This window comes from Sapajus apella, unplaced genomic scaffold (assembly GCF_009761245.1).
Source record: "Sapajus apella isolate SASKATOON/1434 unplaced genomic scaffold, GSC_monkey_1.0 scaffold36, whole genome shotgun sequence".
Taxonomy (NCBI): Eukaryota; Metazoa; Chordata; class Mammalia; order Primates; family Cebidae; genus Sapajus; species Sapajus apella.
This window is the reverse complement of record NW_022436976.1, coordinates 24,781,381-24,805,305: the sequence shown is the minus strand read 5'-3', so window position 1 is coordinate 24,805,305 and position 23,925 is coordinate 24,781,381. Positions and strand designations below refer to the sequence as shown.

General features: G+C 37.0%; 1 protein-coding gene across 4 annotated transcripts in view; it reads left to right on the top strand.

Annotated features, from left to right (window-relative positions):
- NFIA (nuclear factor I A) overlaps window positions 1-23,925 on the top strand; it is a 387,512-nt gene that overhangs the window by 128,250 nt on the left and 235,337 nt on the right. The gene's annotated exons all lie outside the window — the stretch shown is intronic.

The window sequence follows — 23,925 nt, the reverse complement described above, 5'->3', positions numbered from 1 at the left end:
AGTGTCTTCATTTTTAACCCATTTATACTGGAGGTTGCAATTTTTTGAATTTTTGCCATCAGACCTTGGCGATGATCTTGAGCAGTAGGATATAAATAAATCCCACATGCTTAGTGTTCCAATAATGGAACACTAGGCATAAATAGGTTAAAAAGTAAAAGCCAGAAGTCAGAAAGTTGTGAGACTGGGCAGAGTTCAAACAGTTATCCAAAGAGACAGGACCAGAGAGGTTTGTTGAATTGAGCTGACAAGAGCTTCAGTGGGCTTGTGTTTATTCCAGTCAGTGTTTCAGCACTGACACAGGTCACCATGTTTTACCTTGATTCACAATTTCATGGTAGTCAGCAAATGCCCTATGGTGAGGTTTTACTGTTTATTTTGCAGCTTTTTTTTTTTTTTTTTTTTTTTGGGGACAGGGTCTTGCTTGCTCTGTCACCCAGGTTGGAGTGAAGTGATGTGAATGGCTCACTGCACCCTGACCTCCCTGGCTCAAATGATCCTCCCTCCTCAGCCTCCTGAGTAGCTGGGACCACAGGTGTGTACCACTGTGCCCAACTAATTTTTTTTAATTGTTTTTTTTGTCTCCCTATATTGCTTAGGCTTATTTTGCAGACATTTGTAAGACATAAAATTTTGTTATGTAAGGCTTTTCATGGTTGAAAAGTGTTTCATTTTTTGATGTTTTGTGTTCGTATGGGATCAGTCTTTTTGCCAGCACACTGAATCTTTTCAGACTGGATGCAGAGTTTCTTTCTGAGATGCTTTTACTGTTTGGTAACAACCTTTTCTTAGGAAGAGAAGCTACAGATACCACCTTGGCTGCTACTGAGTTTTCAAATCAGACCAATTTCACTGTGTTGACTAGGGAAGAAAACTGGTTGAACTTCTAGGGGCTTTAAACTGAAACCAGTGACTGGCATTTTATCTCTTTTGGACATAAGCATGATTAGAAGTCAATCTGAAGATTTTCTTTCACCTGCATTGATAATCCCTATCAATGTGACCTCAGAGGCACATACTGCCTTGTTTTCTGTGCATCCTCTGACCAGATGGAATTTCTTCTATTTTAGATGCCACATTGCATTTTAAAGATGCAAGATGTAACCTAGATAAATATAAATTCATTGGTTGCTACCTTTGGAAAAGAGCTGAGGATTATCTTAGAGCCCTTCTTGCCATCTTTTTCTTTCAGAATTGCTGTTTTTGGCTGAGCATTGCCCTCCCAAGCCTACCTGACGGCAGCACATGTACACTTGCACACACACTCTCACACTCACATACAGCCACATTCTAACACACCATTGTAGTGTCATTTGCAAAATTTGCAGATTTGGGACTGACATACCTGTTATTCTGAAGTGCTGTCATATGAAAGAATAAGTGAAGGAACTCTTTGTATCTTTCGATATATGTCTAGGTCTAATGGGAATTGGAGAACAGATCGACGTCAACTCCGGGCAAAGAAAGTCATTATGACAATGAAGAAGGCCAACAGTGGACTTGTGGAGGAGCTGGGGATCCTATGTCTGGGAGGGAATAGTTCTGCTGAGCTGATTCAGAGATTTTGTAGCTGGGCTGGGTTAGAAAATTAGATGAGAAGATTGTCAAAGTTGTATACAATGTACAGAATTTTGAAACAAGAATTTAGTGAATGATTGGTTTGGGGAAGAAATGATATTTTAGGTTGACTGTTGTATTTCTCTCAAATTTAGACCCTCATTGAGAAATTATTTTTTTGAGTCACAAACAATAGACCCACTTCACATCTATTCATATTTTCTCTCTCTCCATGATTTTTAGATTTAAAACAAGACCACAAGTCAACTTTCAATAGTTCATCTTTCTACCTTTTTTATTATTTTTTTAACTTCATGGTTTTATCTCAGATAATTTGCTAATTCTAGCTACGGGTGCCTTCCTTCCAGCTTCCCAGTGTGCTGTCTGTCATTCTAAACAAACCTGGGTACTCATGAGACATCTAGAGTTCAGTTGATAGTCCAGAGTGTGTGAGCCGTGCAGGGAAATCTGTAGCTGTGAGCACTCATCTTTGACCACAGAAGCACTGTTCAGATGTGGCCAGATGGAGTTCCTATGAATCTCTCTTCTGTGAAGTGGGATTTCTGTGGCACCAACAGCACAGCGATTCATGAATGAAAAGCCTTCTCTGGTGCTGCCATTTCCATCACTGTTTCTGCCTCCTTTTGCTTTTGTTGGGCATAGGCCCTTTATTTATTCAGACAAAAGTTTTTAAAAGATTAAAACATACTTCCATGTTAATAACATCCCATGAGTTATCATTTTGAGGGAAATGTGCGCATTCATGTGGGGGTTTTGCTGAGGAAAAGAAATGAGCAGTGAAAGGAGCCTCACCCACTTGGATAGTAGTATGCCTTGGAAATGCACTGAACCGTTTTTTTTTTCTGATGCAGCTCTTTACAAATGAGTAAGATAAGGCACTGTCCACAATGCATGAAGCACTTTTTAAAAAGTGAGAGCTCCCAGTAGACCTGTGGTTCTGCAGGAGCAGGTCAAGTGCTTTTTTTTCTTTAATATTTAGCTAAGAGAGGGCTGGGGTGCAGTCGCTCACACCTGTAACCCCAGCACTTTGGGAGGCCAAGGCAGCTGGATCACAAGGTCAGGATATCGAGACCGTCCTGGCCAACATGGTAAAACCCCATCTCTATTAAAAATACAAACATTAGCTGGGCATGGTGGTGCATGCCTGTAGTCCCAACTACCAGGGTAGCTGAGGCAGGAGAATTGCTTGAACCTGGGAGGCAGAGGTTGCAGTGAGCCGAGATTGTGCCACTGCACTCGAGCCTGGTAACGGAGTGAGACTCCATCTCACACACACACACACAAATTAGCTAAGAGAGATGACTTAGATGAACCATTCCCTTTAATTAGATCATCTTTTCCTTTTTTCTGTTCATAACATTATGATTGAACTCTTGTTTTTGTACACCAGTAAACTCTTGCATCTGAAAATCTTACTGCAAGTGAGTCTGTCCAGTTTTATCATTTTTTCTGCCTACTCCAAGAGCAGCTAGTTTGGAAAAGTATGGTCCATGCCAGACAGAGTGAGCTCAGAAGAGGAAGGGGAAATTTGTAGTGGTTTCAGAGCATGGAAAGGAAAAGATTACTCTGGTAACTTTTCTATGTGTATGTTTGTTTTGGGTTTTAGTCTTGAAAAGACCCAAATTCTCTTGCCCATTCTTTTTTTTTTTTTTTTTTTTTTTTAAAATTCAGAGGGAAGCAGTTTGACATTGTAGAAGCCCTGTCTTTGGAGTCAGTAGGATCTGAGTTTGAAACTGTGTGTTGTGACCTTAGACAAACTACTTAATCTTTCCGAGATGCAGTTGCCTGTCTGTACAATAGGAATAATAGAAGTATATCACAGGGTTGTTATGACGGTTAAATAAGACATTGCTTGTGAGCCTTATACATAGTGGCTTGCCATTATTCTTGTATTAACAAGGTTGGCCTGGCATTTCTTCCTGTTGTTAATTTTCAGAAAATATGTCTTAAGCTTTGTTATTGAATATAGTTTAAAATTTTAATAAACATGTCCGGAGTCTAAGATGTAAGACTTGAAAAAGGGCTCAGACATGATTGGTTTCTTGGTGATTAAGTAGTGGGTAGTCCAAGATACTTGTTTTATGACACATTTAGGAGAAAGTACTGAATGAAGCTCTTAACGGTAACAGCCCCTTTAATTAGAGGACCAGATGAGAGGAGTCATTCCCAGCTCGCCTGGGAGGAGGATGAATTTCCCGCTGCATTGGAGTAGCCCCAGGCAAAGGACCACAAAGAACTGCTGAATTAAAGAAATCTGGAAACTAAAAAAACCGCAAGAGGTGTTTGGTTTTTTTGGTTTTTGCCCCCCCCCCCAACCCGCCCCCCCCGTCAGATATCGGTCAGTGGAATTCCAATGATATTAAATGGAAATGGATTTTTCAGAGGAAAAGAGATACTTGAGAAAGTTGCATTGTCTATCAGATTTTTATATTTTGCTTTAGAGAAATACAGCCTGTTCATTGTATAAAAAGCAGTTATTTGTGTACAGATTTGCTCTTCTCGAAGCCATCAATAGCCAGCTAGGATTAAATAGTTTTATCTTCCCCCAAATGGTTTTGTGTATTATTTATTTATTTTGTTTTGTTTTAGAATTTATCTTTCCATATAATCTCTGTGAGAGCAGGGATCATACCGCCCTGAAGGTGCACATCACAATATACAGTTAGGCTCAAAATAAACAAACATCTTTGTTTTTAAGGTATTTTTTAATTGTAAAAAGTAATACAAGGCCAGGCACAGTGGCTCATGCCTGTAATCCCAGCACTTTGGGAGGCTGAGGTGGGTGGACCACCTGAGGTCAGGAGTTTGAAACCAGCCTGACCAACATGGTGATACCCCATCTTGGTAAAAATACAAAAAAAAAAAAAAAAAAAAATGAGCCAGGAATGGTGGTGTGTGCCTGTAGTCCCAGCTACTCGGGAGGCTGAGGCAAAAGAATCACTTGAACCCAGGATGTGAAGGTTGCGGTAAGTGGAGATTGTGCCACTGCACTCCAGCCTGGGCAACAGAGCAAGACTCTGTCTTAAAAAAAAAAAAAAAAAACTAAAAAGTAATACGTAATTAACATTAACATCTTGGTATACTTCCTTCCAGACTTTTTCTATTAGTACAGAGCTTTATGCTAACTATTTATGATTATGAATACATATATATTCTCAAAGATCTTCTCATGCTGAGCCCACGTGTTGTAGGATAGAAACTCATCGTAGCCAGGCAAAGCGTGTAGACATAAAAACTAGGATGACAGAATCACAGGGAAGGGTATAATACCCTTGGGTTCCTTAGCTCAGGACTCTCTCATTTCTGCAGCAGGAAATGTGGTTTCCTTAAGTGGAATACGATTGCAAAAGGATGGTTGGTAAGCTCAAAAGAAATCTTCAGATTGCCCCTATGGTAGGTAACAAAGGTGATAAAAACAACCCAATTTTTCTGTGCTGTGGTATTCCTGTTTTCAGAAAACAAAACAAAAACCATTTGTTTGAACAAGTTCAGGCTTTAATGTACTTTTTTCTCCCAGAACATTTCTCCTAAGGGCTTAAATTATTATCACATATGGAGAAGGGACTTCCATATGAAAGGATGGAGGATCCTTAAGCAGGAACAAATATCTGTAGTGTCTATCACGGTCCTGGATCCTGAAAGATTATTTTCTATTGAGTGTATCTTTCATTATAGATGCTGTCTAGGAGGGCCCGTGCATCTCTGGCAGTTCTTCTGCTGAGTCATACCTTGTTCTGTTAAATTTACCTGTTATTGAACAAAGACTGGAAGAGTGGATATGACACTGGGAAGTGTGCAAGACTTCCGCAGATCACTTGTAGAGAGGGGTGATTTCCCTGTAATCCTACCTCACAGGACACCTCAAACCTGCTATTCTCATCTGTGAAGTGAACGTTTTTCTCTCTTTTCTTTGGCGCTCTTATCTCTATCTACGGGCAACACTCAGGTGGACTTCTTTACTGAAGGGAAGAGCATAATATTCTTCTAGTTTGCCTAGCTCTTTGGCATTTAGAAAACTAGAGAAATGCATAAATTTAGCAAAGGATCAGGGCCAAAGTGATGGCTGAACTGGCATCATTTCACATTTTTCATGCTCTGTATTTATAGCAATAAATTTCAAGTAAGGAAATAGATTGCAAGGAGTATGCTGTATTAGGAAGGAAGTTTGTACACTTCTGTGGCTTATGGGTATCTTAGTGTAACCTTTTCTGGTAGAGTGAACTGTGTCATTTCGAGAGCCTGAAGATACATTGTGATGACTGCTGCCTCCATAATGACTGCATTCTAGGGGCTTTGCCCTGAATTGCATATATTAACTTAAAAAACAAACAGTACCCAGTTTTTATTGGGAAGATTACAATAGTATCATAAGTTATGTTTCTCAGATATTGAGACCATATGAAGCTTTAATAATATTAAGAAAATTCTGGTCTCTTGTCTTTTTTTGAGTCAGCAGTTGGTCACAGTTCAGAAATGAATTACCAAATTGCTATTTATTTAGTAATGATAATACTTAAGTAGTAATGATGATGATAAATAGTAACAGCTTATTTTTTAAAAAGATACGAAGCTAAATGCTTTTATGAATCATCTCATTTAATTGTCTCAACAAACTTTTAAGTCACATATTTTTATCAATGCCATTTCATAGATGAAGAACGTCAATTTTCGAAGAGTATAAATAGCTTCTTTTAGAATGTAGTTCATAGATATCTGGAGTAAATAAGAGACACCAGGAAATATTCCCCCCAGTTAAACATGTTTTCTCCCACATAGTCCATCAGTTAGAGACTTGTAGAGAAGGATGCTATTTTTCTTTTCATTTTTTTTTTTTTCGAGACAAGGTCTGGCTCTGTCGCACAGGCTGGAGTTCAGTGGTGCAATCTTGGCTCACTGCAACCTCTGCCTCGTCGGCTCAAGCCATCCTCGCACCTCAGCCTCCCAAATAGCTGGGACTACAGGCATGCACCACCACACCTGGCTAATTTTTGTATTTTTTGTAAAGACTGGGTTTTGCCATGTTGCTCAGGCTGGTCTGGAACTCGTGAGCTCAAGTGATCTGCCCGCCTCAGCTTCCTACTGTGCTGGGATGGGGTGCTATTTTTCAAATGTGAGAAAACTCCTTTAGAAGTTTTAGTCTTCATGAGTGTTATACACTATTAGGGTGTGAATTTAAATTAGCAATTTGGGTTGTTGGATTTGTACTTGTAGCAGAAAGGCGTTGTCTGTGGATTTTAAAGTAGGGGGGATAGTTAACAGGGGTCTGCTTTTAAAAAAGGGACAGACAAGCAAGTGGCTTTCCTTGGTCAAGGGCACAGCTGGAGCAGAACATCAAAGACAGACTGCATCTGTGCTAACATTTTACCTTTACTCCACGGAAAATTTTCTTAGATGTCACCTTTGAGACACACTGAAGCTTATTTTTCTAAATAACTACTGAATAAATTAAAAAGACAGTGTAATATTAATCTATAAGGATATTTTAGATTTTAGAAAACATGACTTTTGAATTCTAGTTTAGTATGCAGTATGGTTTGTGAGCCATGAATTGTCTTCATCGTTATGTCCAGCAGATAACATGGTAAGGACTTCTTAAAGCTTTTTGACTAGTTGAATTAATGAATACAATTTATAAAATTTCTTATCTACTAAGCATCTGCTTATGAATTTTAAAGAACCCCATTTTATATAACATTAAAAAGAGGGTGTAAAACATAGTTTTTACTAACAGTTTCATTTTTATATATTGCAGTCGTCTTTACTGGTAAAAGAGAACTTTGTGGTTTGATGCATAAAAGAAAATTGAGTATTGAGTATAGTTGGGACTGTATGTTTAGGCACAGACACTGCATTCAGACCCGCATGCCCCACCCTGCTCAGTGGCTGGGCTGCAGCCCAGACTGAGGTTGAGCCAGAGGAAGAAGGAGGCCGTGTGGTTAAACCACTTGTGGATAATCGAAAGTAGACCATACTGATTTTCAATTTGGCAGCTGCATTAGCTTTTTACTAACGTGTGCAGCTTTCCCTGGTTCTGCTAATGTTGCCTTTGCACTGTGGCCTGGTCACCATTAGTGGTCTGGCAGAGATATCTGAGGAGGCTCACCATTGCTCTTCTTGACTGTTCCACTGCCCATCCCAGTATTTTCCCTGACTATTCTTATGTTCTGTGGTATCAGGCAGTTGGATCAATTGCAATAATTGCATTAGAAGAAAAAGACAAAAATCAGGAAAGCATAACCCCAAGGGCAGCAATAATGAAATTTTAAATGGAAAGTGACCCAAGTTTGATGTACAGCGTATGAAAATGCTGTGGTTCCTCCTATGGTTTCATGTACTTTGATTCAGACCCTTAGAAGTTTCTGGTGGGCAGTTGATAACCGAGTATCAGTCTCTGCTCCAGATCTGAATACCATTTCAGTTAGAGGCATGGTGTGCCTGATATAGATGACGTGTGAATGTTTCGATGTCAACAGGAGATGCGGGTTGTGAAGATATGTGTTCACATGAAACAGACTGCAAGTCTGAATCTCCAAAGATGAGCTAGTATATGTAACCCTGTTCATGAGGGGCTTGTGTTTTTTTCATTTTCTGTTTTTCTTTCTGGCAGATGATAGATCATTTAAATCTGTACTGGCACATGGACATGGTTTCCCACCCCAGCTGAACTTGAGCTAGAAGGAACCTCAGCTCTGTAATGATCTTATTTTACCGTTTTCCCAGGATAAAATGTCCTTGATACCACATACTGTGTGCAGAGTATTTATGATTGCTTGAGTACAGTTCCTTGGAAAGGACACCAGGAGTTTCATAAAGCAGCACTAAAAATCTGCTTTTCTCTTTAGCAATGACCAACAACCTTGCAATCTGATGGCTTGAAATAATGGTCAGAGTGCATGTTACCCAACTTCTCCTGGCTGCTCTTGCTCTGTCACACTGCACACAGATGCCCATCGCCACCCCACGCTCCCCAACCTTACTTACCAGTCAAATAGTTTAAATCCTGCTGATGCACCAGGTGTGTGTCGGGACGTGGTTGTGCTTTTCACGACTAACAGGGAAGATACCCTCCAGGAAGGTGGGATCCAAATTATTGAACTGTGTGACTTTAAAGCTCCAGTGAGTTTCACTGGAAGTATGGAGTTTGAAAGTGCCCCCCAATCAAACCCAGACCTACAGAGGGTCGGCAGTGGTTGAGCTAATTTCTGCTTACACATGCTTGGAGGGTGTCATTTTCTGACTACAGCTGGGCCTGAGTGGACAGCTAGTTGAAAGATGTAAATTCGTGGATTGTATCAAGGAGAGTGGATTCCACCTTTGTGGTCAGGAGGGCGCCCACTCTTGTTCTGCCCAGGGTTTATCTGGGTATTCCTTGCTGGAAGTTGCTTTTCCAGTTTGGACCAAACCACTTAAGTTAAATGGAGCTGCAGCCTCAGCCCTTGCAAGTAAAAAAAGAAAATCCTGGAAAGCCAGAATTTTGCTAATATCTTATATAGAATCTGAATGATGGGAATTGGGACTAGAAGCCAGAGAGTGGTGTTTGGCTGATGGAAGTTAAAAGTTGGGCTAATAATAAATTGCATTTATATATCAGTTAACAGCTTGCCAAGTGCCCACATATTATTTGAGCTTCATACTTGCTTGCTGAGAAAGAACGACTATTATCATCATTATCATCATTACCACTTTCCATTTTATAGATAACAAAATCAAGGCTCTAAGAATTTAAGAGATTTCCCCCAAATCATTAAACTGTGATTTCTGAATCTGGATATATGACAAGACCTCTGTCCCCAGCCCCCTTGCTTTCACCTCTGTAATATATAGTAGCTAAGCTCAGCTTTCTGAGAACTTCCCTGTCTTATGTCATATTTGACATCATAGGAGAATTGAAGATGTTTTGTAAGTGCATATTTTGTTTACTACCTCAGTAGCCGGTATAACAAACGGCACTGAAGTTTTATGCTTTGCTTGCTAAAACCAGCACCATTTGTGAAACAGGTCTTAGCGCTGAGTTACCGTTAAATGTAACTCTTTTATTATAAAATCAAATTTGGAAAGCGCTACAGAGATCAAGGAATACACTTTCCCCACTTCCCTAATGCCAGAGAGCACTATGACATGACTTCATAGTACCACTTCTTCAACAAAATAAGTGCCTGCAGGGACATATTTGTTAAAATGCACATTTCTCAGTGCATGCATTTCTTTTAGAACAGAAAAAAATAGCACCTAAACAGAAATTTTATCATTGCTTTAAAATGTATTTTAATAAAGATATTAAAAATACCTTTGATGGATTCTTCAACATTGTCAAACTGCTTAAAATGATTATACTGTTATTTGAAGTCTAAAATCTTTTATACCACTTACAAGAATATTTTTGTTATATGTAACACAGTTGGAAAATTGTAGTGGGGCCATGTCCATGCAATTCCTGATTATGTAATGCTGCAAATTTTTGATAAGCATGTTCCAAGTTTTCCTGTTCTGAAAACAAAAGCATTAAAATCACCACTGTTGACAAAAGACCATTACTTTATTAGGCGATATCATTAGATATGTTTAGAACTCAGTAAAAAAAAAAATTAAAAGACTGGTTAAAAAATTAGATTAACTCTACTGATAAATAAATCATTTCTTTCTGTAGATGATTAAGGTCCTTTCCACTGATGACCACTAAATATAAAAATCTTTAAAGTAATTCTCGTCATCATTGTAGAAGTGCAACTTACTCAAGTGAGTGAGTTAAGCCAATTTTATATCTATCAAGCTATAATTAAATAAGGATGATACTATTTGACTTATAAATGACTTCCGTTTTATATTTCTTGTGTAAATCAGGTAACTACAAATGAATTGTTTATTAACTTACATCAGTGACATGATGAATAGGAGTATTTCGTGACTTGTTTGCCCTTTTTCCATGTGACTCAGCATCAGATTCTGCCCTCCGCTCTTCTGAGGTCAGTCTGACCCAGACAGGTAAAGTGAACAGGACGTGAAAGTTTAGCGCATGCGGTCAGCATTCACGTACCTTGCTTTGGTTAAATCTTGAAATGCTTGATGGCTTGTTTGCCATGAACTTGATAATTCCCCAAATTGCTGATGTTACCAGGTGGAAGGACAAATATTGATGCCGTGAACCTTGCATGGTGCTGATGCACACTGATAGCAATATCCTGTTGTAAACCATGTTGTAGTGATATGGTTCCAGTTCATTTACCCATTCCCTGTATCAGAGAGTTTGGGCCATTATTGAACATCACTGTGTTGCAGTTCATGGTGGTGGGTAGTTAACATTTCTGGAAGGGCTGTAAGGTTGACATAATAGTCCAGTGCTGTATCATAGCATCTTTTCCTGGCAGCTGCATCTGCATAGCTTCAATGGTTTTTAACTTTTTGAGATGCCCAACTCAGTACTGTGGGTTTCTGCTTTTATCTCTCATACCCACAAACCTCTAAATTTAAAAAAAATGTGAAAAATATTCATGTGACTGTAAAAATTTCAAAGAAGGCCTCTACTTCTTGCTCTGGGTAAAAGGTAGATGCAGTCTCATGGTGGAACACAGGAGTTAACTCAGTTGGCTCTCGAGAATGTTTCACTGTTTCAGCTGAACTGAATAGTCAGTTTAGTTTTTAAAAACCTGTTCAATTCAACAAGACATGAGTGATTGCTTAGGTAAATTGATGCCTCTGAGACAGATGTTTGAAATAGCTCTCTGTACTATCTCTGATACTAGTGTATAGCAATAACTAGTGTACAGCAAAAACTGTCCTATTTTGTTTAACTGTCTGTGTATGTGTTCTCTAAAAAGGGGATTGAGGCCGGGCAGGTGGCTCCTGCCTGTAATCTTTGCACTTTGGGAGGCTGAGGCAGGCAGATCACTTGAAGTCAGGAGTTTGAGACCAGCCTGGCCAACATGGTGAAACCCTGTGTCTACTAAAAATACAAAATTTGGCTGGCTGTGGTGGCGGGTGCCTGTAATCCTTGTTACCTGGGAGACTGAGGCAGGAGAATCACTTGAACCCAGGAGGCAGAGGTTACAGTGAGCCAAGATCGTGCCATTGCACTCCAGCCTGGGTGACAGAGTGAGATTCCATCTCGAAATAAATAAATAAATAAATAGGAGATTGATTAAACTTTTCAGTAGCTGTATTTACTATATGGACTCTATCAATTTACATAATTAGGCCCAGATGAGGACTATATTTCATTATAAAATTTATGGTTAGAATAGTTGATATATGCTTTTGTATCCTTAGCATTCCTTTAGCAGCTGAAGTCAAATGGATCTGGTTGGGAAAAGCTCAAGATTGAGAAATGGAACTTTGGTAGGCACATGTCAGTATGAAACATTTGCCTCACAGCTCCATACATGATTAACCTTTACTTTGGAGGGGAAAGGCTCACAGTCTTACTGCAGAATGAGAATACACCTCATTTCAGTGGTTTATAAACTCTTAAATGTAACAGAATATAGACCTAAAATTAGACATTGTATTCAGTCTGAGCTCTGCTACTTAAGAATTCTGGGACTTCAGGCAGGCTGCTTATTATCCACTAACTTCAATTTCTTCAACTCTTAAAAGGGCAATCACTGTACCTATATTATGGCACTGTTATGAAGAAGAAATGAGGTAATGCCTAAAAGTGTTTAACGTAGTCACTAGCACAGAGAAGATCCTTAATAAATGTTGGTTTCCTTCTTGTTCAGCAAAACCTTAAGGCAGAAAGCTCCTAGGGCATGATTATATATTTCACTCTTTCAGTAGCATTTGCCAAACATATTTACCATATTCTTGCTAAGTAAATAAAACAGAAAGACACATATCTAAATATGAAGAGACATTTTTAATGAAGGCATCACTCTTTTTTTGTAAGGCATTGCTGATTCTTACTTTGCTTCTATGTCTCTGAATATGTTACACTTTTAAGAGATGTTTGAAGCGCTGGGGGGGTCTTCTGATGGGAATGGGGGTTCTTCACCAGATGTTCATGTACTGACTTCAAGAGGTCAAAGAATTGAGAATTGATAGAGAAAGTGGTGTCTGTTGGAGTATAGCCGTCGCTTGGTATCTGCAGAGGATTTTTTCACAGACCTTCCCACAGATGATAAAATACATGGATGCTCAAGTCATTGACAGTCAGTCCTTCGTACCAGTGGGTTCCGTATCCATGGAGTCAGTCAATCATGAATTGAAAATACCCTCATCATGTAAAACTTGTGACATACATCCCAGTAAAAAGAAGAAAATAAAATCACATTGAGAAAATAATCCTTAACATTTTACTATTTTGGAGTTTATTCTTCTAAACATATGTATGTATTTTTGAAATCTTTTAAAAAATAATGCTATATCACAAGCACCTTTCCCTATTATATAGTCTTCTACAGAATCATTTCAGTGGGTGTATAGTATTTCATGTTACTGATGGATCATTTGTGAAACCAATTCTGTGATGGCCACTGAGTTTGTTTGCAAGGTTTTACTATTATAATTAATGTGGCAATTAAGATCTGTATTGTACTAACATGACCATGGATTTATAGATCATCTTTATGTAAAAAAGCAACATTAACTTGTGTTTTAAAAACATTTTTAAACAAAACTAAGTGATAAGAAATCGATCAACTCAGCCGGGCGGGGTGGCTCACGCCTGTAATCTCAGCACTTTGGGAGGCCAAGGCGGACGGATCACCTGAGGTCAGGAGTTCGAGACCAGTCTGGCCAACATGGAGAAACCCTGCCTTTGCTACAAATACAAAAATTAGCTGGGTGTGGTGGTGGGTGCCTATAATCTCAGCTACCTGCAAGGCTGAGGCAGGAGAATTGCCTGAACCCGCAGGGCAAAGGTTGTAGTGAGCCAAGATTGGACCACTACACTACAGACTAGGCAAAAGAGCAAAACTCACTCTCAAAAAAAAAAAAAAAAAAAAGAAAAGAAAGAAAGAAAGAAAGAAGCTGATCAACTGTACCCTTTATTATTGTTTGCACACTGTGTAAAAGAATTTTTTTCCAACTACTGGCCTCAATTATTTCTAAACTATTTTTAAACACTTATTAGATATATGGATTTGACATATATGAGGAGTCTAGTTAGTCTTAAAACTGTCTTCTATTTAAGGAAATACCAACTGTATAATGTTATTTTAAATAATAGAACAAAGAAGCGAGCGGATTATGAGGTCAAGAGATCAAGACCATCCTGGCCAACATGGTGAAACCCTATCTCTACAGTAAAATACAAAAATTAGCCAGGCGTGGTGGCAGGCACCTGTAGACCCAGCTACTCAGGAGGCTGAGGCAGGAGAATTGCTTGAACCTGGGAGATCGAGGTTGCCGTGAGCAGAGATCGCGCTACTGTACTCCAGCCTGGCGACAGAGCAAGACTCCATCTCAAAATAAATAAATAAATTGTAGAACAAAGTATGATAGCTTCTGTATGGGGGTGGCAGGTAAACTATGGCATGTCTCATTGGCATTTTTCACCAGTGATAAGGAGGCATGTTTTTTTTTTATTGCATTTTAGGTTTTGGGGTACATGTGAAGAACATGCAAGATTGTTGCATATGTACACACAAGGCAGCGTGATTTGCTGCCTTCAAGGAGGCATGTTTTATACCACTATCTCTCTGGTGATGAGAAGCAAGTGAAGAACTCCTTGGGTCTTAAGGAACATGGACTATAAACCCCACAATATTAGTGTTTATGTTTTTTGTAATCTATCACCTCCTGTTTGTTTTCAAAACCCATGGGACTTGAACTCTACATGTGCGTGTTTTTTCCCTGTCCATGTTGCCTCCCTATCCATCAGAGAATATCTTAAGTGCCATTGGCATACTTTATGCCATCCCCTCCATTTGTGGGTTTGTGGGCTAGTCCAGCAACAGGCTTTGGAGAAGTTACGTGGTACCTTATTATAACATACTTAAACTCAATAGCAATTCAGGCCTTACTGGGTATTTACCTAATTTATTGTGGCAATGCGGTATTTAGACCACTGATTAAGTGAAGTTTGTCAGTATAGTTAAAAGAAATTAGAGACACTATCATTGCTAAATCACTTTACAATTCAAAGAAGAATTGTAAACATATGAATCCATTTAATTATAATAGTGCCAATTATAAGAGAAATTGTAACGCTGGGAACAGTGGCTTTTATGTAATCATAATAATGGCATGTATTTATCTTGGTTTGGCAAGTTAGGCCTTTCTTTAATACTTGGCTTTGCCTAAATAGAATGTGGTTTGCTGAAACCCACAATAACCCCCACACCCTCCAATTTGTTATTGCAGAAAATACTGAACAATAATCATGCGGTATGAATGATTAATGTATGCATGGGTTAGTAAGTATATTTGAGGTTTAAAAAGTGTTTTTATTTACATTCTTCTGTTTGCTGAAGGTATAAAACAAATAAATATAAATGAACATGTTAAATATTCTTACCCCTTTCCATACAGATATTTGCAGGGTGAATACATTTGTAGCTTTAATTCATTGTTTCAGAGCTTTTTGTTTTTGTTTACCCAACACGTATCTTTTAAATATATTTCAACTGTACTATTTGATGTGTAATCCATTTTTAAATTTACTATGCACTTTGATATAGCTTCCCCAAAAATAATGAATTTAATAATATCTGAAGATTGGCAAATTTAATTTATAATGCTGTGTTCAAATAATACTTATCAGAATAACAGTTGTTTGAAGAGTGTATGTATAAAAATTATATTCTCTATTTAATAAGATGACTATTATTATTGAGGAAGAGGTGCTATCTAGTGGTATAAACAAAATTACTATGGAATGGGAACATTTCTACACTTTAATCTCAGAGTTTTCATTTATTTCTGTTTTCTGCTTTTAGAAAGATAATTTGGAGCAGTTTCACACTGTGCATTGGTAGACATGGAAGGAAATCCTACTTTGCTGAGAAAAGGAGGACGGAATTTAAGTTTAAAAGGGCTCTGATAAAAACTTACTTTAAAAATATATTTTAAGAATCAATAGACCTTCCATAGCCACTTAGCATCTATTGTAAAAGCTGTACGTTATAGAGAACAGTATAAATCCAAACTGTTGATAGTTTTGCAACACACAGCCAAAAAGTAAAGAGAAATGGTCGATTTTAAAAATTGGCATTCTGAAAGGGTTAATATTTTTATTACTTGAAATTTGATATAAAATTGTGGGCAACCCATGACATGGTTTGGAGTACTTGATTATTCTTTTCTCAGTAAATAAGAGTGGCGTACAGTTAATTTCAGCACTGTAATTGAGCAATGCATTCTGGGAAGTTAAAAAGCACTGTAAGATGAGGAAATGTTTTAGGGACTAATCAGGAGAAGAAAGGAGCCTTTCATAGCCCGTATGATGCTGTTGTCAGAGCTAAAGGCAGATAATGATTCGGTAATAATGGCACATTGTGAATATTTAAGCTGAAAAGATTTGGGCAAAATGAACAGACATTGTTGGTTTGTTAAAACTGAACATTTGGTCTTTGGGCTTCAGAAGCACTCTGAACTCTGTACAACATTTTTTATTCAAAAATTTTCTCTGAAACAAGATACTTTTAAAATAAGTTCTGTTAAACACTGTCACTAGGAGAAGTTTTAAAGTGATCTACATGTTTTAATTTTTACTGTACAAATGGATAGTATGGGCTTTTTTTGTTATGGAGAAGTTAGAAATGTTTTATGTTTTTCTTCTTATATATATTTTAAATTTAGTTTGCAGAAGCAATACCTTTAAAAAATAGTCTCATAGCAATGATGTAAAATATTAAATATAAATCCAAGAGTGTCCAGTTGCAAAGAAAGTTAAATCATTTGCATTATGTTTCTAAGGTTTCCATTATACCCTTCAGAGTCTTGCAGTTGGGTTTCTGTGTTCCTTGTCTTTTCTCCCCATTAGTGTATTTTCAACCTGTTTGTTTTCATTCTTGAAACATCTGTTAATGCAGATGTATTCAGTGCTAGTTTCCCGTTTTGGGGTGAATATTACTAGGAGTTTAAGGATTGAGTCTTTATAGCCTCTATTTAACTTGGGAAAAGATGAGAATTGAACCCTGAGAGCTGAGAGGTATAGTTTGAGACTTACTAGCTTTAATAATGGGTATTTAGAGTCAGTACCACATCTGGTAAAAAGCTAGATTCTGTTTTGCTAAAGTATAGGTAAAACACTGTTACATTTAAATAATGCTGTATAGAACTTTAAAATGTGATTCAATTAGAAAACTCCTTTAGAGTAGGTTTTAAGACAGAATTCAACCTTTACATATGTAAGATATGTATATCTCCAATGAGCTCTCATTTATTATATATAGGCTACAATGACATAAATAACTCTAAGTCTGGTATTTCTTTTATAAATATACTTTTCATGTGCAGTTTTATACAAAGACTGAAATGAAACAGATTTCTGAGGCTATACAAATGTTTCTTCTTGAGGAAGAAATGATTACTTATTAAAAATGGCTTCTCAATTTAAACCAAAATAACTTTTTTTTGTTTCTGATCTGAAAAAATGCTGCTGAATGTTTACACTAACATTCATTTTTACCCATATGCTTTAAATCTGTGTATTTGTTTAACCAAATATTGTTTACTTTTAGAACTGTTTAATCTTTCTAACTGGAGTTTTTTTTTAACAGCAATTCTTTGAAAATTAAGTTAAATAAAATTTCAGTAAAGAACATTTTCTTTGGGAGTTTTAACCAAGAAATAAATGGTTTATTACCATTTGGTGATACTACTCGGGGCAGGAAATACAGACCAGGAGCAAAAATAAAATAAAGCAAATGTTTACCAGGAAAATGTGTTGTAATCCAAGCATATTCTTGTGTCACTTTTTTTAAAAAGTAGCTTTAATGAAAGGTATCACATGCAGCTATGAGTAAAAGAACTTTTGCCTGTACTTTTGCAAGGAGACAAAAGTTGGCTTTTGGCGTACCCGTACAAACTTATCATAAAGGGAATTGAGGCTACTTCGAAACTCCAGAAATTTTAACTTCTTTTTCGAACATAAGATGAACATTTAAAAATATATTTTAAAGTTTTTATGATAACTTTTTGACTTTTTCTGAGATTCCATATGATTTTATAATTCTTTGTTCTAAATATTTTGAGTGTGGAATTCTTGTTTGATATTAAACAGTAATTTTATTTAGAATGATTGATATCCTCCACCTCTTCTCTGTATTTCTATTAAAATCACATTTTCTAATTAGACAACTCTATCACCAAAATCTAGATCGTCAGGATGCTACACTCTATTAACAAATACTTTGAGGTTTTCAACTAAAATTTCATCCCAGAAACTTGTTAGAAAAATTAAATTTTGTTTTAAATAATTAAACCCATATTCGGAACCAGCCTGTTTGAAAACTGACCTCTCCGGTTACAAATTACCAGGTGGTTCTTGCCTAATATGAAGGAAAAAAGCTTGTGTTAGAGTTTGTTTGTTTGTTGTTGTTTTTTCTTTCTTTCTTTTTTTGGGGGTGGGGTCTTGGGGACAGAGTCTTGCTCTTTCACCAGGTTGGAATGCAATGGCATGATCTTGGCTCACTGCAACCTCCAACTTGCTGGTTCGAGTGATTCTCCTGCCTCAGCCTCCTGAGTAGCTGGGATTACAGGCAAGTGCCACCATGCCCAGTTAATTTTTGTATTTTTAGTAGAGATGGGGTTTCACCATGTTGGCTAGGATGGTCTCGATCTCCTGACCTCGTGATCCACCCACCTCAGCCTCCCAAAGTGCTGGGATGACAGGTGTGAGCCACCATGCTGGGCCAGAGTTGGGTTTTATTTGGAGGTGGGGAAGACTTTTAGTGCTGTTAGGATAGCATTTTACTTATTGAGATATAAACATAAGGTCAATTAGACACTGTGTTTAAAATGGAGAAATTATTAAAGACTTAGTTTTTAATATTAGTTTAATATTTAAAAATTAGTTTTAAAACGTATATTTAAAATAGTTTATTGTCTTGAATTTAACTTTTCAATTTAATTTTAAACAATTTTACTTAAGTCTAACTTTTAAAAGCTCAAGTTTGTACTAGCCAAAATATACTTCTCAATACTTGTGTCTTATGCTCCATAGAAAAAAGGGTGCTTTTTTGTGTGAATTCAGATTTAAATACATATGCATACTGTTGTCTCTCTTGGAAAATCATGTTGCACATTAATATGTTAGAGGGTCTGAGAACTTTGTTTAAATTAGCAATAGCCAAATTTATTGGTCAATAGAATCCTTTTTTCTTACAACCCCTATTAACCTCCCAAAACACACTTTGAGAAATTATGCGCATAGCCTTTTCTCTGCTTTTCAGTGAAGAAACTTACTCTGTTTCAGTCCCGTTGGTGTAAAAATCATCTTCCTGCTGACGTTTCTGCTTATCTGGAGCCCTTCAAAATTAGTGTGTTCTAGTCTCCATTTGGTACCAAGTGCCCGGTGGTGGGGGACTTGGTCTCAGAAGCAGTGATACTTGATTGACTTGTCGCGCCTCCTCTACTCATCTATCCCGTCCACTGCAATTTACTCTAAGTACTTCAAACTGTGTCCTTGGAAGACAGAGTTGCCTGGAGCTATTCCAAGTTGGCAAAGGGATGTTCTAATAAAGCTCTAAGTGGCACTACTTGCTGATCAAGAGGAGAGGATAAGGGTGTTGAAAATGTGATGCTACAAAGGTCATTTCATAAGGCACTGAAGTCCACTTTTAAAAGGTCCCCACTTCTTTCACCCCATAATTCTGAGTGTTAGAAAGATTTACTAATGAAGCTCTTTACTATGTTATCCCTACCAAGAAACAGACTTTAAAAATATATTATTTTCCAGATTCATGACATAGGAATCCACTGGACTCTTCCACCTTAAGTTTGCTCCATTCCTTAAAATTTGTTTTTATCACCTCTGTTTTTTTCTCTTTTTTTTGAAAAGTCTGTGAGAAGGAAATTGATTTGAAGGTTTTAACCTAAAATTCAGTAAATACTCAATGTAAATCCATTGCATGAGTTTTTATGTCCATTATACTTATTACTTTTTTGCATGTGAGAGAGATGGAGCAGCTATAGCAGAAAATTTTATTTTGTGTCACCAAAAGGAAGTTTGCTTGTTTGTATCTATAATTGACATCTTCAGTACTTGCTGAATAAGCACGAATGATTCCTTTTCTATCACAATATATTTGTTTGCATGTTACCTAAGAGATTTTAGATTTGTGAGTGTATGGAGCCCTCATTAGTATGAGAGATGAATTTATTTGCGTTTGAGCTGTTATCGAGCTTAAAATCTTAAAAGAAACACACACAATACAACACCAGCTCTGTAATTTTTTCTTTTACCGAGTACACTATAGTAATTTCAGAAGATTTAACATAGTTTATTAGATGAATGGCTTGCAATTTTAAGGGACCACAAACATATATTTAAAAATTATTATAAGTAAAACAAGATTCTGATAGTAATCCATGTAATCTAATTAGCTAAGGTATCAGTTGTTAATTCTTTTAAGATATCCAGTAAACTAAAATGAAACAGTGGACGTCTAACAAACATGTGTAAAGAGGAAAACCCAACTCCAGCAGGAGAGTAGTATTTGTGTAATATTTAATGTGATACAATAGTAGCATTACAAGATTAGTGATCAGCTGGGGTTAGTAAACCTAACGTTTGCCTCATGCTATCGACGTTAAACAGCCACTTGGTAAAGCCTGGGAAGTAACATGTGCCTCAACAGTTAGCACTTAAAGACTGTGTTTTAACAAGTCTCCAGATATGTATTTACATGATAGACCATACTAACACCTTTTAGTGTTATCTGTCAATCAAGATTTAATAATGTTCCTTTATAAAATGTATCTGCTATTCATTTCCATTATGTTATTCCACTTACTTTGTATTTGTATGTATTTATTAAGAATTCATGGTCACCTGACTGCTTGAGAGCCATCCCTAAACTTCACATTAACCCTGCTCCCCAGGGATTGCAGGGGTCATTTTACCCCCATGAAACTGAAAGGTCCAAATCATTCAGTCCAAAGATGGTTCAAAAGGGACCTGCAAAGTCTCACCCCCACAAAGAAATGCTTTATTTCATGCATTTGGCAACCACACCCTCCCATCTTTTTATTTTTATTTTTGGTAAAAGGATTTTACATCAGACAGATATTATTAAAATATTTTATTTAACACTCAGATGCATTTTGTTCTAAAATGAATGCTTGCTCAAGAGTCTAAGAAGGCTTCGTGGGAAGAGCAAAGCAATCTAAGCCATATGTATTGGGCAGGTTGCCAGTTGTTTGCCAATATGCCCAAGCCACCTGGCTTTGCGTTCAGCCAAGTATGCCATGCCGACCAGCCAGCTTTAACCTCCCGGCTGCTTTTCAGTGCTTAGGAAACTCCAAAGGCCTGGGAGCTGCACTTCATTTCTCCCATGCCAATAGTTTTCACTCAGACAAACTGCACAGCTACACTGACCGGTAACTCTCAAACGCCCATTTTGAATGAGCTCTCCTTTTGTTTAAAGCACCATTCACTGGTGTTGAACCAGTGCCATAAGATGAGTCTGGAGATAGCAGTCTGGAGATAGCAGACTGAAACCTTTACCCATATGCCGTAGACAGACACTTTGACTGACAAGCAGCATTTTTTTTCCCAAGCCTATAGCGACAGGGTTTTGTGATTCTGGTTTGCTGAGATTTGGGTTGGCTTTATTTGCCGCTGGTTTCAATTTTATTTTGGGTGGTTCTAACTTTTAAGTGTTTGGAAACGTTTGTTCATTTGGTTTTCCCTTTTTGTTTAGTTTAGAAATTGGTTGAGCTGTTTCATAATTTATTTATCAAGCTTGATTTCATAATCTTTGGCAATCTAGGTCAGGAATCATGCAGAACAGGCACGTTTTGTTGATGGGATCTTGAAGACTGATTTGTTCTTTCTAAAAGTCACAGTAGAGGAAGTTTTACTCCTGAAAGGTGGTATTCTTTCTTTCACCAGGATGTAAGAATTACATCACGCCTTGTTTCCCTTTTTGCCTTGGCTCCCAAGAAACTCAGAGATAAATTTAATTCTTAACCTTAGTAAATATTTCAGCCTAGGTTTTTGCCCCCACCACTTCTCTAACTCCCGCAGTTTTTGTTCATATTTTTCTTCTTTCATGAACTTAAATGTGCATGTGTGTTAATTTACTCCAAGTTTATGAACCATCTCAGATCATTTTACAAGGTAGATGAAGTAACCAGTAAGTAAATAAAACTTCAGATTAGAAACTTTCATCTCTTTCTAATTTAAATCTTTAAATGGACTTTTCTGGTATCATAAGCAGGTCTTTCAGATTAATTATCTCAGGTTTTAAACAAGGAGAGCTGTGAATATTTAAGCCTAGAAGTTTCATTATTATAAGTTTTTGTGCTAGCCTTTGGACTGGCCAATTTATTATTTTCCATCAGTATTGTGGTCTGTACATTCTCAAGTTGATGCCATTTCCCTCTTCTCGGCTCAATGGCCACTATCTCTCAGATCTTGAAGATCTGTTTTGGCTTGGTTCCAATTTAATCAGTCTGAATGGATCCTATTGAGTAACTTGACTCATTCACCCTGCTAAAGAGAGTCTGAATACACTATTTCTGAAGGTTTTTTTAAACCTATTATAATGTTCTTTTTGATTAGAATTGTCAGTCATCTCAGGAAAAACATGTGATCTGTATGTATGTGTGTTTTGAGAGTCCATTTTTCATCCCATTAATAAGACCCATTCGAATTGTAGCATTTTGGCCAAAGTCCTGTGACACACTCAACAAAGCCGTGAGCAAGGTGGAGTTGCACCAGCTCACAAGATGGATAGACAGAGCTGGGGGAAGTGTCCCAGCGGGTTTTTGCAGTCTGTCAGAGAAGCTGCAGCTGTAACCACCCATCTGTGCGGCCTTGGCTTGGACCAGGCTTCAGTATTGAACACTTACCCTGAAGAAAGATGTTCAAAGAAATGGATGGTGTGGCTCAAATAATAATGACCAAAATGTGACAGGGTGAATGTTTGAAGAGAAAAACAATTATATTCCAGAAACCGTGAGGTTTAGCTTTTTGGCATTTCTAAAATTCTAAAATTTTGGCAATATTCAATTCATTCACTCATTTCATTTTTCTGGATTCTGGTAGAAATACTGGGTTTTCTGTGTTTTTTTAAACGTGTACATGAAGGTTTTCAGTGTAATGTTAAATCCAAAAGAATCCTGAAGATCATATTAGTAGTATTTCCCCTGATTTATGTTTTTATCTTATGATTTGAGCTTTCTTCATTAGGTAGCCACATTGTATGTCTTTGCTCCTGAATGTTTATTATCTCCTCATTCATTTTGAGATATAAATTTTTCTTTTGAAAACATTTGCGTGCAACAATAAGCTCAATAATCCTGAACAAAGAAAAGACTATTAATTATTTGTGCCTTTAAAGGTTAATTATTTGAACCTGAAAAGAATCTTGTAAGAACCCCTCAATAACAAAGAATGCAAGTATATTGCTCCAAATAATGCAAACATTCTTCTCTTTTTCATATAGGGGAGGAAATGAATATGTTTCATCTAAATTGTCTGAAATAAGTCATGAATCGAGTCAGAGTAAAAAAAAAAAAAGCGACATGATTTTTTCCTTTATTGGAACCAAAATTTCTTAATTCCTCTGTACAAATCAACTTGACCGTTTTACTGAACTAAAAAGCATAAAATATAAGATCACGTTACAGGTATTCTTAGAAAGATAAATTGCTATGCCATTTTTCTCAGTATAACCCCCAAATTATTCATATATTCTTAAAAGAAATATCTTTTGTATTTACGCTTGAAATTTTGTGATATAGCACAGTAAAATTTTCATCCCATCTCTCAAATATTTTCCCATGTACACAGGCCCTCAAAACATCATTGTTGTCCTAGGTAAGATCTTAGGAAATGTTTTATTAAAATTCCCTGTATTTGATTTTGTTTGATAATCTCAAACAAACATTGAATGTTAAACTAGACATCATCTCAATGAGAAATCATTCCTGGTTCATTTATTGAATGTCTGCTATGATAGGTGCTGTAAGAACCTCATCCTTGCCCTGTGATCAAAGTCTGATTGAATCAGGAGCTGTGTGTCTTTCCTTCCTCCCCAACCTTCATTTATTAGCTTTTCAATCTAATTTTAAATATTTTAAATGCTGACTTTTCTATAAAAATATGGGATACAGATGTGAAAATCTTATTAAAAATCATTTGGAGCAAAAATGATTTGATACAATTTAGCACTGATTCCAAATGTTTTAAAACCAGTAACAAAGGAGAATAGTATCCTTAAAAAGATTATAATTACC